Source organism: Manduca sexta, chromosome 17 (genome assembly GCF_014839805.1).
Source record: "Manduca sexta isolate Smith_Timp_Sample1 chromosome 17, JHU_Msex_v1.0, whole genome shotgun sequence".
Lineage (NCBI taxonomy): Eukaryota > Metazoa > Arthropoda > Insecta > Lepidoptera > Sphingidae > Manduca > Manduca sexta.
The window spans coordinates 11205337-11220655 of NC_051131.1; positions in this window are offsets into that span (position 1 = coordinate 11205337).

The window sequence follows — 15319 nt, forward strand, 5'->3', positions numbered from 1 at the left end:
GTAAAGTATTCTGTCGAATAATGCTATCAGAGTTAATGTTACCATTGACTTTAAATTGTGGTTTTGATGCATTCGTAGGGAAAATCTCTGGCTGAAATGTGATATTTGTACGTATACAGGATTGTTTTACATTGTTCGCGTTGTCAAATTGTAGATAGAATGACATAATTTGATGGTGTGTCCCGTCACATGTATAGCGCGGGCCACACAGCTCGCTGTCTTGGCGGTGTCATTTACAATGGATCAAAATTTGTGTTTATCGTAAATTTGTAGTGTTTATTATGTGTGTATTTATGTATTGGTGTAGACGTAGATTGTTGTTATTATCTTTGGTGTACCAAGGTGTGAAAAAGTTTTTAATCTCTCTCAACTAGGAGTTAAAGTTGGCATTTATAATAACAATTATTCTTATCGTGATTAAGCCTTATATACGAGTGGCATTATTTCTTGTGTTTCACTGTTAATATTTTTAAAATTCGATTTGTAATTATACTTTACATAACGAAGATCTTTAATCGATATTAAACTACCCAGAAATCACAATTTAGCCGAAATGTTATCTTTATTTCTTGTATTTCATTGCATATATTTATTATATTTTTAAAATTCGATTTGTAATTATACTTTACATAAAGAAGATCTTTAATCGATATTAAACTACCCAGAAATCACAATTTAGCCGAAATGTTATCTTGCATACCATTACCCAAGATCCAATGTAACCTCCTAATCTAATTCTAAACAAAATGGCTATTCGCGTACGTGTCTTTGTAATGGAAACTAAATGTTTTGTTGCAGAACGTGCGTTAGAACCAATGTTGCTAATAACTTCTGCCTGTTACCCGCGCTTTATCATTACCGTATCGACGTAACGGTGTAAGATACTGGGAGAGATAATAGCTCGCTTTATGGTTGGTAATATTTCTTGGTAATACTATAGTTGATATTTTATTGAATCGTAGAGAAAGGTTGAATAATTGTTGAATGGTGGAGTTTGTTGTGATTTTAAGTTGATCAAAACATGAAAATGGATTACTTTATGATCGTTATTAAAAACACCGACTGCCTCGGTGGCATAGTTTTACTGCATGCGCGGTTCGGCAGCATTCTGAGGTGCTGGGTTCGAATCGCGGGTCGGGCAAAGTGATACTTGGGTTTTTCTGCTCAGTATCAACATGGAGTCGGGAATTTGTGCCCGATATGGAGATATCCTCGCCCCCTATGACATCATGACCAGTTCGGAAACCAGTTCTCACCAGAGAAGTACGGGCAAGAAATTCTGGTGTTGCTCTTTTCTAAATCAATTGAAGGTACTTTTTTTTATTGCTTTGAATGATGAGACAAGCTGACTGTTCGCCTGATGGTAAGCGATACGACCGCCTATAAACAGTAGAAACATCATCCAACACCTTGAATTATAAAGTATTGTTTGGTATACCACTGGGCTCGCCATCCAGAGACATGAGATGTTAAGTCTTATTATGTGCAGTAGTTACATTCGCTACAATGTCCTTCAAACCGGAACACAATAGTGACTACACACTGCTACTTGGCGACAGAAATAGACATTGCGGTAGTACCTACCCAGGTGGACTCTCACATATGAGAGACCTACCACCAGTCAAAAAGGTATAGGCTACAGAGTACAGTACATGATAAGATAAAGAGTAAGTAATATAACAGTAAGTTCAAAAAAACTTGTTCAACTTCAGCGCTTTCTACAAAAGGAAAGGGTCAGTTTAACTTGATGTACGGTACAAAACTTTCTCAGTACTCATTTATAAAGCTATTAATGATATCATCAGACGTGAACCGCATATGAATCAATAAACATAATTGAATCGTGAACAGGAACTGATGTGTTGCAAGAGCTTTGGTTATTAATTAGTGGTGTCATCGAACATGTGAGCTTACTTCGAGTGTTCGTAGGAAGCTTTTGTCGTATGAGCTGTAGCTTTAGTCGTGATATATATTTGTTGAAAAACCCGTCGTAGGAAGTCGGGTGATTTTATTTTTGTTTATATGGTCTGACCAGGAAATTAAAAAACCTTGCAATGTTGTAGATAATTTTAGAACTAATATCTTGTATTGATAACATTAACTTAAAAACAAAAAGCTTAAAATTTGCGCCTGTAACACAGTTTTTTTATTAATCAGGCTCATTCATTGAATTTAGAAATAAATTTTAAAAAATACAGATAGGGCAGATTCTGCATCGCTTTTTATTCCGGAAAAGATTTTGGCGGGACTTTGATATCGGTAAATAATTTTGACGCGGACAGCACCGCAGGCAAAATTTATATTATTATAATAGTCGCTCTATCCAATGAGATGCTACTAGATATAACTAATATTTATTCAGTAAACGAATCAATTGGCGACAGCACGTTACTACATATTTAGAAACTCAAAAACTACATCATGATCATAAGCCAGATGCAATCTGCTGAACATACGCCTCTCCCCAAGGTACGTCATAGAGACTGGTCTGTTGCTTTATGCACCCAATCGCTGTTGGCCCTCTTGTGTAAGTCGCTCCGCCATTTGCCCAGAGAGCGTCCCACGCTACATTTGCCAAGACGCGGTCTCCACTCCAGTGAAACGAAAACTGTATGGGGTCAGCTGTCCACCTTACTGCGTCCATATCATAGGTAACAATTTAATATATCATATTGGTTGTTTTTTTATTCCAGCAGTTATCCATTCTGCGACATATGTGGGCTGTTGCCACTTCAACCTACTATCTTTCAGAGCCATCGGTGACCTTGGTTCTCAGGCGGATCACTTCGTTTCGATTTTGTCCTTCAGAGATACTTCGATCATATCCTTCAATAGCACGTTGAGCGACTTTAAGCATGTGAATTAGCCCCACAGTCATAGTCCACGTCTTGGCTCCGTACGTCATTAAAAACAACATAGTATATTTAAATCAAATGTAATGTAATTGATAGATACTGATAGATACGCCATACATCAAGTCGGTAGAGAAAATAAATTACTGCGAAACTTGATTGATGGCTGCAGGTGGCATTTAAACATATTCCTGGTGGATTTAACAAGCAGAATGTAGAGAAAGTAAGGATAGTAAAGAACTAACAAAAATATAATTTACTCCTTAGATATTTTATTGACTGATAGTGTTATGTGAAGTGATTTTGAGCTCTATTTGCGTATTTGGTGAAGCTTTGTTATATAATTTAACTAAAATTGGATTTAAGATATTACATTTGGACCGAGATTGATTTTTAGCTAAAAAAATACCTAACAGATTTTTTTTTTAAAAAGGCAATCTTTCAATTTAGTATTAGATAAAAAGTACATAGTATTAAATGTTATGGTCAGTCATTATAATGATATTTATCATTAACATTAGTCCTAGGATGTCCACTTCCGAACAAAGGCATCCCCCAAAGATCTCCATACCGCCCTGCAACCCAGCAACTCTATGGGGTCAGCTGTCCATCTTACTGCGTCCATATCATAGGTAACAAATTAATATATATTGGTTGTTTTTTTTTTAATATAGATTATTGTTTTTACGAAACGTGACTTCCGCCCTCTTTGAATCCGGCGGATTGGCGGACCAGATTTTAAATACGGTTTCGATTAAATTACGTCGTAGTACTGCGCAACACGTGACAAGACAGCACTTATTTACAGTCCAATTAAAGACCAAAATCGCTCAGCAGTGACGTAATATTTATTTGAATAACTACAACGACAAAAATATTAAATATTCCATGACAAACCATTAGATCTATTGGTAATAAAAACTCAATTAACCGCCAATGTTTCACAATATCGTCTTTTAAATGTTAATTTGTGCTCAAAGCAGAACATGAGCGTTTACAATTTATAATCCATTTACACATGTGATAACTCATTGAAATGTGAATGTAGTCGAGCAACGTCAATTAATTTTATCTGACGTGTATATTTGTGTCAGGTATCTTTATTTCTATTATAATTGATCCAGTTTGATTTAGTTTCAAAACATCCTTTCACGTACTAATAGAATGTTTAATTGTAAGTGGTCAGGTGTTGCGCCACGCCCGTGTCAGCGATTTCTCTCCTATTAAATTTCTTCCTTCTACTTGCATGGCGTAAATGAAAGGAGATTGTACGTACAATAATAATGGATAAAAGGAAATAGTATTTGAAGCAATTTTATATTTTTTAATTGAAAACAAACATGATATGATGAGCTTAGGGTTTATCAAATGATATGTCCTTATTTTTGCGGGATTGTCTAAGTTGACTTTACGAAATAATACTTATTCTTATTATGTTTACGCGAATGTTAGACATTGTAAAAAAACTATTTTTTTCCCGATTTTATCGCGGTTTTCTATATTTTAATTTTCTTCCTATGTTTCTTCACCTCTGTGACCATGAAGGCTGTAAAGTCTGAAACGTCGGGAATGAATAAATGAAATAAATAATATTCATATTGTGTGACTAGATTAGATTGTATGTGTATCATTTTGCAAATTATCCTTTTTTTTATCACAAATAGTGCATGTTGTGACTGCCTTAAGAAGGGGTTACTCTTATATTTTATAATATTGTTTTTCTTTTATTTAGTGTAAGCTACATTGTAACAACTACTGGCTGTCCTAAATAAATTAATAAATGTGACTTACCGGGTTCCGATACGATTTAACCCTCTAGGAGTTGAGTTTTAAATTTTTTCTGACGTATACTAATGGAGCTGTCCTTCCTACTTTTATCTCCGCAAATCGCCCACATATTGAGCCCATGGTGAACTTTATTTACTATAATTTAGCTTCGTATATTAGCACTTTCCAACGCTAATATAACGGTAACTCTTAAGTCTTAGTAGACCGCAAAGATGTAGTTAATGAAGGAAGTTACGTCGGGTTTACGATGTCATTTATTTTTACACCTGCCGAGGCTTATCGAAATGGAAACGGCTAGTCCGTAGCAAAGGCGTTGAAGATTGGCATTTGTCGACTTTTGAGATTTTAAAAGTAAAAGAAAAGTTCTATTTCCTTTCAAAAGTATGTGGCCGTAGTGTAAAAGCAACTTGATTGGATCGTTATTTTTGCTATTGTGAGTAATTTTAGAATATTTTTTTTGTACATCTGATTTAGGATAGAAGTATGGCTTTTTCATTACCGTGAATTTATGTTGATAATTTTTTTTAATAAATAAAGTCATAATATTTATTTATTTTATTTACTCTATATCGCTAAAACATATGTAAGTATATTTTTTAATTTTATATTGTGCGTATAATTTTATGATAAAGCTTATCTTGTAATAATTATTCTCTCTCTTCAAGTAGACTTGTTAATTAGAACTGATAGCACGATATATCAGCTGTCGCAATTATGTATGCTGTTAAGGATCATATTCGCGTAACGACAATGCTCTGTATCATTACTGTCATTTGAGATTTAGTACTAGGATTCTAGGTAGTGTTCTGTTTGTTTAGGTTTTATTGGATGTATTGGAAATTTTGTCTTATAGCTCTGTTGTTATGATAGACATTAAATTGGTAAATAATTTGAAGGCGCCATAAGTGCTGCGTATCCTACGTCTAATATAATAATAAAATGACGACTTAAATGTTCTTTAAACTTAGCAAAAAAAAAAAATTACAAATTTATTTTATGATCATTGATTGCTGTGGATCATGTAAGTAGAAGAAATAACGATAGTTTGTTATTGCTATTTGCTTTAGTAAGTAGTATTATGTCAGACCACACCCTGCTCTACAGACGTCTGCTGAACTAGAGGAGCTGCAATTGAAATGTCTGCGACATACACCGTACTCCCTGGACCTTGCTCCAACAGATAACTTTTTACAAGGAAAAAAAATCGACTTCCATGTGGCAGTCCAAATCGCCTTCACATGTTTGTAGTAAAGGAATCAATGAACTTTCTATGAAATTGTAAAAGTACATGGATAACGATTGTTCATACGTAATCATATTTTAGAAAAAGAAATCGAATAATATTATGTTTATTTGACTCTTAGTTTGACAATGGTTAATAATAATGAAGGTATTTAATTTGCAGGATTATTTTCATTTCAAATGAACGCAATGTCAAACAGCGCTGGAATAATCTAAAAATAATCCGGCTTAATTAACTTTACAATTAAATTATGGATTTCATTAATGTCCTTAAAGAAGGAACAACTCTCCTTTGTTTTTAACTTCAACCTGTCTTAGGCGGTGTCCATAAATAGCTCGTACTGATTCCAGCTGTTTATCTTTCTGCTCGGGTTATTTCGATCGAACTGAGACACAGGTAAATGAGGTGTAAATCTTCGTTCGTGTGTAAAGTCTATATTTTACACAACACCTGACCATTGCAACAATAAATTATCGTTTCGCCTGCTTAGATCAGTTCGTGACCAGAATGCAGCCGATAGCAATTCATCTGCTTAATTATGTATCTATAAAGGAATATCTGTCTATCTGCTTTAGGCGGAGCTTAAATTATATCGATTATAAGCAACAGTTTCATTTGAGTATTACGTAGAGTCAATTATGAAGCACTGATCATGTTGTGTATCATTTGCAATCGCAGGAACGCGCTGGATGCAGCTTTTGACTGGTCCGTCTGGAGACCTTTTGGGGAGGCCTGTGTTCAGATGTGGACCTTATGTGGCTGATGATGTTATGCATCATTTGGCGACATCGAGTATTGTTGATCAATTTTGCCCATTAATGAATGTTACGTTTTGACATGACGAGTTCAAACAATTTCCAATTTTCATCCAAAAAAATCTTTGTGAGAGGCCGTTGTGGAAAACATTCTATGTTGAAACCTACCATGATTCGCTTTCTTTGTACTCTGATTATACAGTTTAACACCACAGCTGAGTATAATGCACTGTTTTGAGTTTATTTAGCGTCTGTTAGTCGGCCCGTCATTACTCGTAAATATGTTTCCAAACAAAGGATTTTTTGAAATACCATTAACGCCAGTTCGTATAAAGAGAAATGGAGGGAAACATGAATCGTGTGCTCATTATTTGCATACAATACTCTGTTTCCGTAGAAATGGTACATCGCTCATTGTAATTGCTGATATATTTCTTACGATACTCATTCGGTACTGCTATTTTCGTGAATATGTAGCAGATATTCGTTTTGCATAAAAACTTATCGGCCGTACAAAAACCTTATTAGTCTTATTTTATCTATACTTAGAGAGAGGAAAGGTTTGGGAGTTTATAGGGCTTAAACTCTAGAGATTCATCATCATCATCAGCCGCAGGGCATTCGCTGCTGAAGAGGGGGCTCATGCTCTCCAGATATTAATCTATATAAACTCCCCAACCATTCCTCGTAGTTCCAGAAGTACTGAACCATATTTGATAATTTATCACTAATAGGAACACTACTCCTTATTAGGTTATTTTTTATTCCGGAAAAACCATGTCATGCGCGCGGAGTCGTAGGCAAAAGCTAGTGGAAATATGATATTACGAGTTGAAAATGTACTATCGAAATAAAAAGTTTTAAAAGCCCGACAAAATCATTAAGATTTTTATACAAAGAATAACAAAGAAACATTTTCGAATTCAATCGCTTTTATAACACGTAACGCGATCTCAGGGGACATTTAAGTCCATATCACGCTCACATTCTGTATTCAAAGCCGGGTGGGGCACTTTGGACAAAGAGTTACGACCTGTACAAATAATCGTTCCATTTTAATGTGAGTGGATACTAGGACTGACCTTTTGGGTCATTTGTCATACGTCACGCATGGCCTGCCGCGGCCGCGCGAAACATCCACAATTAGGCCCCGCACAATGGACCGCTATTAGAGCAATTTAGAGAACTAGTTCTGATGGATCGGGTAGTTCATTTATCGTTCCTTTCGTATGTTATCGGTTGAATTGTGTGAATGATTTGATCAGAATATGTACTTAATTAATTGATGCTCTGACGTTCTTTGATTCCTATACATCAATATATATGTACTACGTACTAGATTTGGCGTTCTGAACATTCACTGTGATCATCTGAAGTGAACTGCAATCCATTCGAACTGACTTTAGTATGGTCAATATTGACAGCTTGTGGTTGTGTAAGAGCGGCGCTTATAAAATAAAAACTTGAGTCTACGTGTACAACTGGATGTGAATAAAAAATATTAGTCAAATAAGTAAAATTATTTGTTGTTCAAGTGAATAAATAGATTATAACAGTGAGGTTTTGGTTGCCATTTTAGTTCAGATTTTGAACAAATAGTTTATATGGACATTCGTGTGTATAGAATATACGTCAATGTTTCTAAATATTTTTTTTTTGTGTGAACTGTAATTTGTTGTTTTTTCTTTAATATTTTATTTTAGTAATAATTGTACTTAATGAGACCCATAATAGGTACTGTTTGTTAACAGCGTTAAGCGTGTACACAATTTAATTAAACGCTTGTAGACCAACTAAGTACTTCGATTTCTCAGTACCCTTCACATTTTGACTTGTATTTATTCCGTCCATTTAACATAAACACGGCATTTAACAAGATCAAAATGTTATCGGCCGATCATTTGTATCCTTTCACTAGCGCCGGACAATGAGGTTTGTGCTCGGTGTTGCCAGCTAACGAAAATAATAGAATGTGGGATAATATGGGTTTTTTAGTGTAGTAGTTTTTTTTCTTTGGTTATGACTACGGCCAACATCATAATAGATTCAAATTAATAAATAAGACGAGAACATGAAATAATCAATTTATATGTAAATAAATAAATAAAAAAAATATATGTTATTTCGAAAAACTGTAATTTTATTGTGATAATATTAAGAAGTACAAAAAAATCAAAACAATTCATTCTTAACTTTAACTTCACTGTCACGTTAGAAACTTTTCACCAAAACCATTGCCCCTATAAATCCCGGGGATTTTATCAGAACGGTCAATAATATTTACCGCCATCCAGGAATCTACTGTCGAAGTTGGCAGCACCATCTGCGCGTGCTCAAGGGTGCGCCGCTGTCGTGACACACCACACCCGATCCACTGAACTACCGGTACAGATTGGCGATCTATTGCGTGCCCGTTTTGTCATGATCCGACGCTAGCGCTAACCTTTCGATATTTAAAATGGTTTTGCTATAAGGCAAAACTTAAAATTTCGTCATATTAAATTTTAAAAGCCGAAATATCCATGATTATTAATTATTTTTACATTTTTCTTTCAACTGCGAGAACTAATCACTAACTAGACGTGAATTTAAATTCTTTACTTGCCAATACTTGTTTAGTTACCCAGATTAAAGCCGAAACAAAATGTATGAAAATGGACCTTGAGGTATCGCCTTAAATTGAATATTAGTTCGTACAGTTTGTATAAGTAAAGACTCAAATTTAGAAGTTCTATATTTAAAATTGTTTTGATATTCAATTGCATATTGGTAGGTGCAGTTTGTATAAAAGACTTTAAGTTTGGAAATTCGATATTTAAAATTGATTTTTCTTTTAAATAGAATATGCATACTTTGTTTATATTGCATCGAACAACTTTTAAATAAGGTTTTGTTTTGTTAAAGCAATTTGTTTTATTTCAAAAGGGTCCCATCATTCGTAATGCCTTTTTCCAATTAACATATTTTGTGAATGATATACTTGTGAATCAGAATAATATTATAACTAGAACCGTGACATATTTTATCTTGTTCTCACAGTAACGCTCGCATGAACGTTTTCCTTATGAATGAAATTTACCAAATTAAGTATTCAGATTGCTCTTTACTATCAGGTTGTGTGTAAATATTTTTCCATACCTACAAAAATTCAACAATTTTCATACAATAATTTAATACTCAAAAACGTTATTACTTTCGACGCAGCAAACCAAAATAAGCAAGGTAAAGTTTAATTACCCATGATTCTTATATCGTTCTTGATATAATTAATTCGATAGTTGATTGTCTTCTGCAAGCGACTACCCAATTTGCCAAGTCAGCAAATAAAATTAATCCACACATGTTAAGATTGATCATAAGGTCACTGAACTTCATAATTCGGCAAGCTATTATACCTATTATGATAGTTTTAGAAATTGGCAGATGATTGTACTGTTGAATTGACTTTAGGTACCATTTCACAACGTAATTTATAATAAATCTACGAGTTTAAATTTAATATGTCTAATTTCTAAAATTCTTTTACATAGAGACAAATATTCGAAACTTTTATATACCAACAGGTTCAAAAGATATGGAGTATATAGAAGAGTTAATATCGGGTTCTAACAGGCCGGCATAATTGTGTCGACTGACGAGGGATAATCTCTCGTCAGTCGACATTCTATTGGACTCTATTCCACTTACCATCAGGTGTAATGGGGTCTCTGCTAAGGCCGTATTAAAAAAAAGGTAAGACATTAAAAATGCGCAGTCAGAATTTTTGTTTATATATAGGTATAAACTAGCAATCGCAGCGTCAGACCTCCACACATGAGGTGGACAGATGACTTTATAAAAGTCACAGTAGGTCGCTGGATGCGGGACGCTTCCAATAGGTCGATCTGAAAATGTTTGGGGGAGGCCCATGTTCAGCAGTGGACATCCTGCGGCTGATGATGATGATAGGTATAAATGTCAATAGTATGATGAGTTAAAGTTTCACAAATCCTTTATTTGTTTATGGGCACAACATGTAGTAAGTGACAAATATTATGTAGAACACAAAACAGATTGATGTTAATCAATGAATATTAAATGTGCGTAAGAGACGATTATTTAATTAATGACATTAATAATAATAATAATAATAATAATAATAATATCAGCTCTGTGTTATATACTTGCCCACTGCTGAGCACGGCCCTCCTCTACTACTGAGAGGAATTAGGCCTTAGTCCACGACGCTGGCCTAGTGCGGATTGGTAGACTTCACTCACCTTCGAAATTCCTATAGAGAACTTCTCAGATGTGCAGGTTTCCTCACGATGTTTTCCTTCACCGTTAAAGCGAACGATAAATTCACAAAGAATACACACATGATTATAGAAAAGTCAGAGGTGTGTGCCCTTGGGCTTTGAACCTGCGGACATTCGTCTTGACAGTCCGTTCCACACCTAACTAGGCCATCGCCGCTTATGACATTAAGACATAGTAAAAACTATCAAATTGTATGAACTGACTAATGGACGCTAGAAAACTAGAATTATGAATCAATGTAACATGTGAAAAAAAAAAACTTTATGACAAAAATTTTATAACATCGATTTTTTTTTCTCAAATATCTCAATACTGACATTAACGGCAGTAGGTAATGCTATTTTTATTTTTGGTAATTAAAAACTAATGGTATTTTATCCCACAGTAAAAAGATGTTTTATAAATATGAGTTTATGGTTTGGCATAAACTTTTGCATATAACAAGCTAATAACCCTTTCATTACTAAAAAAAATTAGAGCTAAAATAAATCCTCATAAGGCCTAACTCTACAGACCCAATATTCTAGTGTAGTAGTATTGAAATTGTGGCCACAGGTAGAAAAAAAATCATATTATAAAAAGAGGACATTGTCGAAAGGCTGTGCATAATTTATTTTATAGTAATTATAATTATATTTTTAGTTAAAATTAAATAGGAATCATTTAAAATAAATATAAGTATTTCCAATAAACATTATTTACATATAATTTCAATTCACTAAAATAACGCTAAGAAATGTATCGTTAATTGTAAAATAAATACTTTTCTCTACATAGTAGTTAACGTGTGCCTTGGTACCCTCAGGCAAGTAAGGGCATATTTAATCGACGCGACGGACCGGTCGTACAAAACTGTTATTAACTTCGCTTGCATTTAATTATTAGGCCAGAAACGTGCTCTGGTGGTCGGTGTACCGTTTTATGGCTTAATTGTCTCATTTTATTGCATTTAGTTTTGTGGTTAAGATCAAAATATAGCAGAAGTCTATGTGTCACCTGATCAGTAGCATAGCTGGCCATACAGGGGCTCTATGTCTAAATTTGTTAGGGGCTCTTCAAGGCAGTGCGAACATTTGGATGCCTTCTTAGTTTAATGTAGACATGGGCCAACAGGGGACCCAAAGATCGGGGGCTCCGCATCACTGATACACCACACCTGATGGTTATTACTTCTTGGAATCTATTGGCCCAAATTGATGGCAGAGAAATAGCGGGTAAATTGCTGATTAATTAGGACAATAGAAGATAATTAATATTTTCACAAGCATTTATAAAAATTCACTAATTAGTGCGAATTATTGCGTCTGCTACTCTCCTTGATAGTGCGAAGTTACAGAATGCTAATTTTTATATTGATTTGTCATAAGTTAGTTTTTGCTTCAAATCTAAATAAAGTAAACTGCACCTTAAAAAGCAACTTGATGTGACCTTATCAAATACAGCATTTAAATTAAACAAAAATACATCTTATTCAAACCTCGTAGAGTATAGTTTAAATAACGTTAGGGTCGTAAAGAGAATAATAAACGAATATAATAAACTGCAATGAGGGAGCACTGATGTTATGCGTTCAATCACCTTTTTATCGAATGAAATAAAGATGAGTTTTGAAATACAATTCACGATAATAAGATTTTTATAGAAGACACAATGAGAGATGTACGTTGAATAAATAACGGTAGGTGACAACTCAATGTCAGAGGACTGTGACCTTTTGAATGAGGTACGGTAGGATAATAATTTATAAACAAGAAGAGCAATTAGAGATAACTTAACGCCTATGATCGTCTTTTTTAAATGAGTCCACGAACGCTAAAAACACACATTGCGCAATAAACGCAATTTTTGCTGGTGGTGCAATTTAATGTCTGTCCGGATAGCGACCACCGTACACAAGGTGTTAAAACCCGCCGTACTAGCACACGTACATAAGTGCATTGCGTTCCAGTATCAGCCTGTGTACATCGGTTCCAAGAGGCCGGCACAATTGTGTCGACCGCTGAGGGGTAATCATCTCTCGTCACTCGACACTCTATTGGACCACACTCCATTTATCATGATGTGCAGAGGGGCTACTTTGCCGACCTCGTATAAACCGCGCGCTTCGCAGTAAATGTGGCGCAGTAATTGTAATTTTACATAAAAATGTGCATACTGAGGACACGTACACATTGCGCGTATACAAAAAAAAACGCGTTTTGATCTCGTTTAAAAACGTATTTGCGTGGACCCTTAGAGGATATCATCACGTTTCGTTTTTTCGTTTTTAATATCATTGTTTAAAAGTTAATCTATAATGATGCCTTATCAAAATGAGCACCTTTGTGTGTGTGCTTTATCAAAAAAATCTAATAATCGATTTCAGATGACTTAAATATTAAATGATTCCGATCTTTATTTACAACGTAGTCTAGTTTCCGGCCAAACCTCGCCCTCGGCTAAAATGTATATTGTTCCATCCGATGAAGCCTGAGGCAGTTGATCGGAATCAAAGGATAACAAATTTAATTATAAGAAAGAGTTTACAATATAGACAAAGAAGCAAAGAAACGTTACAAATGGGGCACCTTTTTAAATCGAATGTCATTTCGAAAGTAATGGGTCGAAGATCAACCGGCGCCCTTTGAAAGCTTAATTATGTTTATACGATACCATTAATTCGTGGACCAGTTTGGTTAACAGGTCGCTTTGGGTTACATTCGAAAGTTTTAAGATATAAGAGCACGGGAGTACCTTCGCTACCGTTGGACGAAATAATGACATTGACTCGTAAAAACTTAATGCTAGTAGCAATGATGGGTTAGACACTTAAGTAAGCCATATCTGTATACTGTGATAACATAATTGATCCATCGAAACCAGATTTAAATGTATCGTACGAGCGTATAAAAGGGCCAGTAATCGGTCCGAATACCTGTGCAGGGTTAGCCAGAACAAATTTGGAAGGAACCCAATTAAGAGAAGTGACTGTGCTGTATAATCGATCAAAAAGAAGAGTTGAAAGCCAGGTGCTACTGGGAGGAAATTGCCGAGACCCGCCATCGCGGAACGAATGAGCATGTCAATCAATTTAATTAATCATTGAAATTGCTACAATGAACATTTTTCTTTCCGTAAAAATTGCCCGTGGTAGTAGTTTCTCACGGAAGTTATAGAAAGTTTTATGTACGCGTGTTTCTATTTCCTTTATTTATTACGTGAATTTATTTGCTGCGTCTTCCGTGGATTATAAACTTCGAGATTGTTCTGTAAGACCATACCATACCATTCGGTAAAACAAAGAGATTTTGAATTTAGACCACAACCAATATTCGTAATTACTTTAATATAATCAATTTGTTAACTCCTATTTCCCATGCTGCCTTTATAATGGGTGCCAGAAAATTTATTCGTATTAATAATTTTGTGTATTCTACTTCGACATAATAAATCCCTTACAACGGTAGGTAACAGCCGCGACTGCCTTGCATTCAGAATCTAACTATCATAAATCGTTTCCTTGGTCAAGTTCCAATATGGTACTTTTACTGGAATACCAATTTCTTCTACTTTAATATCCTCTGCTTACTAACTAAAAATATTTTTATCATAAAAAGGAAAGTTTAAATACTTTTTTAATCTCTCAAAATGTTTTATGTGCATTTTAAAAATCCTTAAGTCGGCTTATACTCCATTCCCGCCAGATTCCTTTTATGACGGGGGAATTGGGAACGAATAATCCGTTTAAATGTACAAATATAATTCGTTTAGCCCTTATTTATACATAAGGATGTATCTTATATTTGTTAAACGCTTGGGACTTATAATCCGAGTTAGATACTGAATTGCGTTAGTTTATGATAATTTGTGTAAAAAGATATTAAAAGAACTAAATCTTGGTTTTACTTGAAACTTAAAATTTTAAACTATTAACATATTGTATGGATAGAATCTGTCCTGTAAATTTTAGTTTCCGAATAAAATTTATACAAATATGCATAGGATAATGAAAATCTAGGTATAGAACAAAAGGCCAGCAGTTCGTTTGACATAATAATGTATCAAGAGAAACGGGTCATTTTTTATTAATAGGCTTGGCTCTATTGGAGGCCATAAACTAGTACTATTACATCAAAGTTATCGCGTCAAATGAAACTCGGTCCACTAGAGACGGACAATCTAATAAGGAAAATACTGACACAATCTCTTTTACATGGAATCTTGTTTAATTATCTAATGTACGCGGAACAGCTTTTATCGCCAAATATAAGACAAGTGACACAAATTACTTAATTTATGAAGTCATAAGATGTTGAGACCACATTTTGCTTGACGGGTTCAGGTTAATGTAGCTTGTGAAATAAGTTGCAAAACCTTTGATAACTATAAAGATACCGTATCAT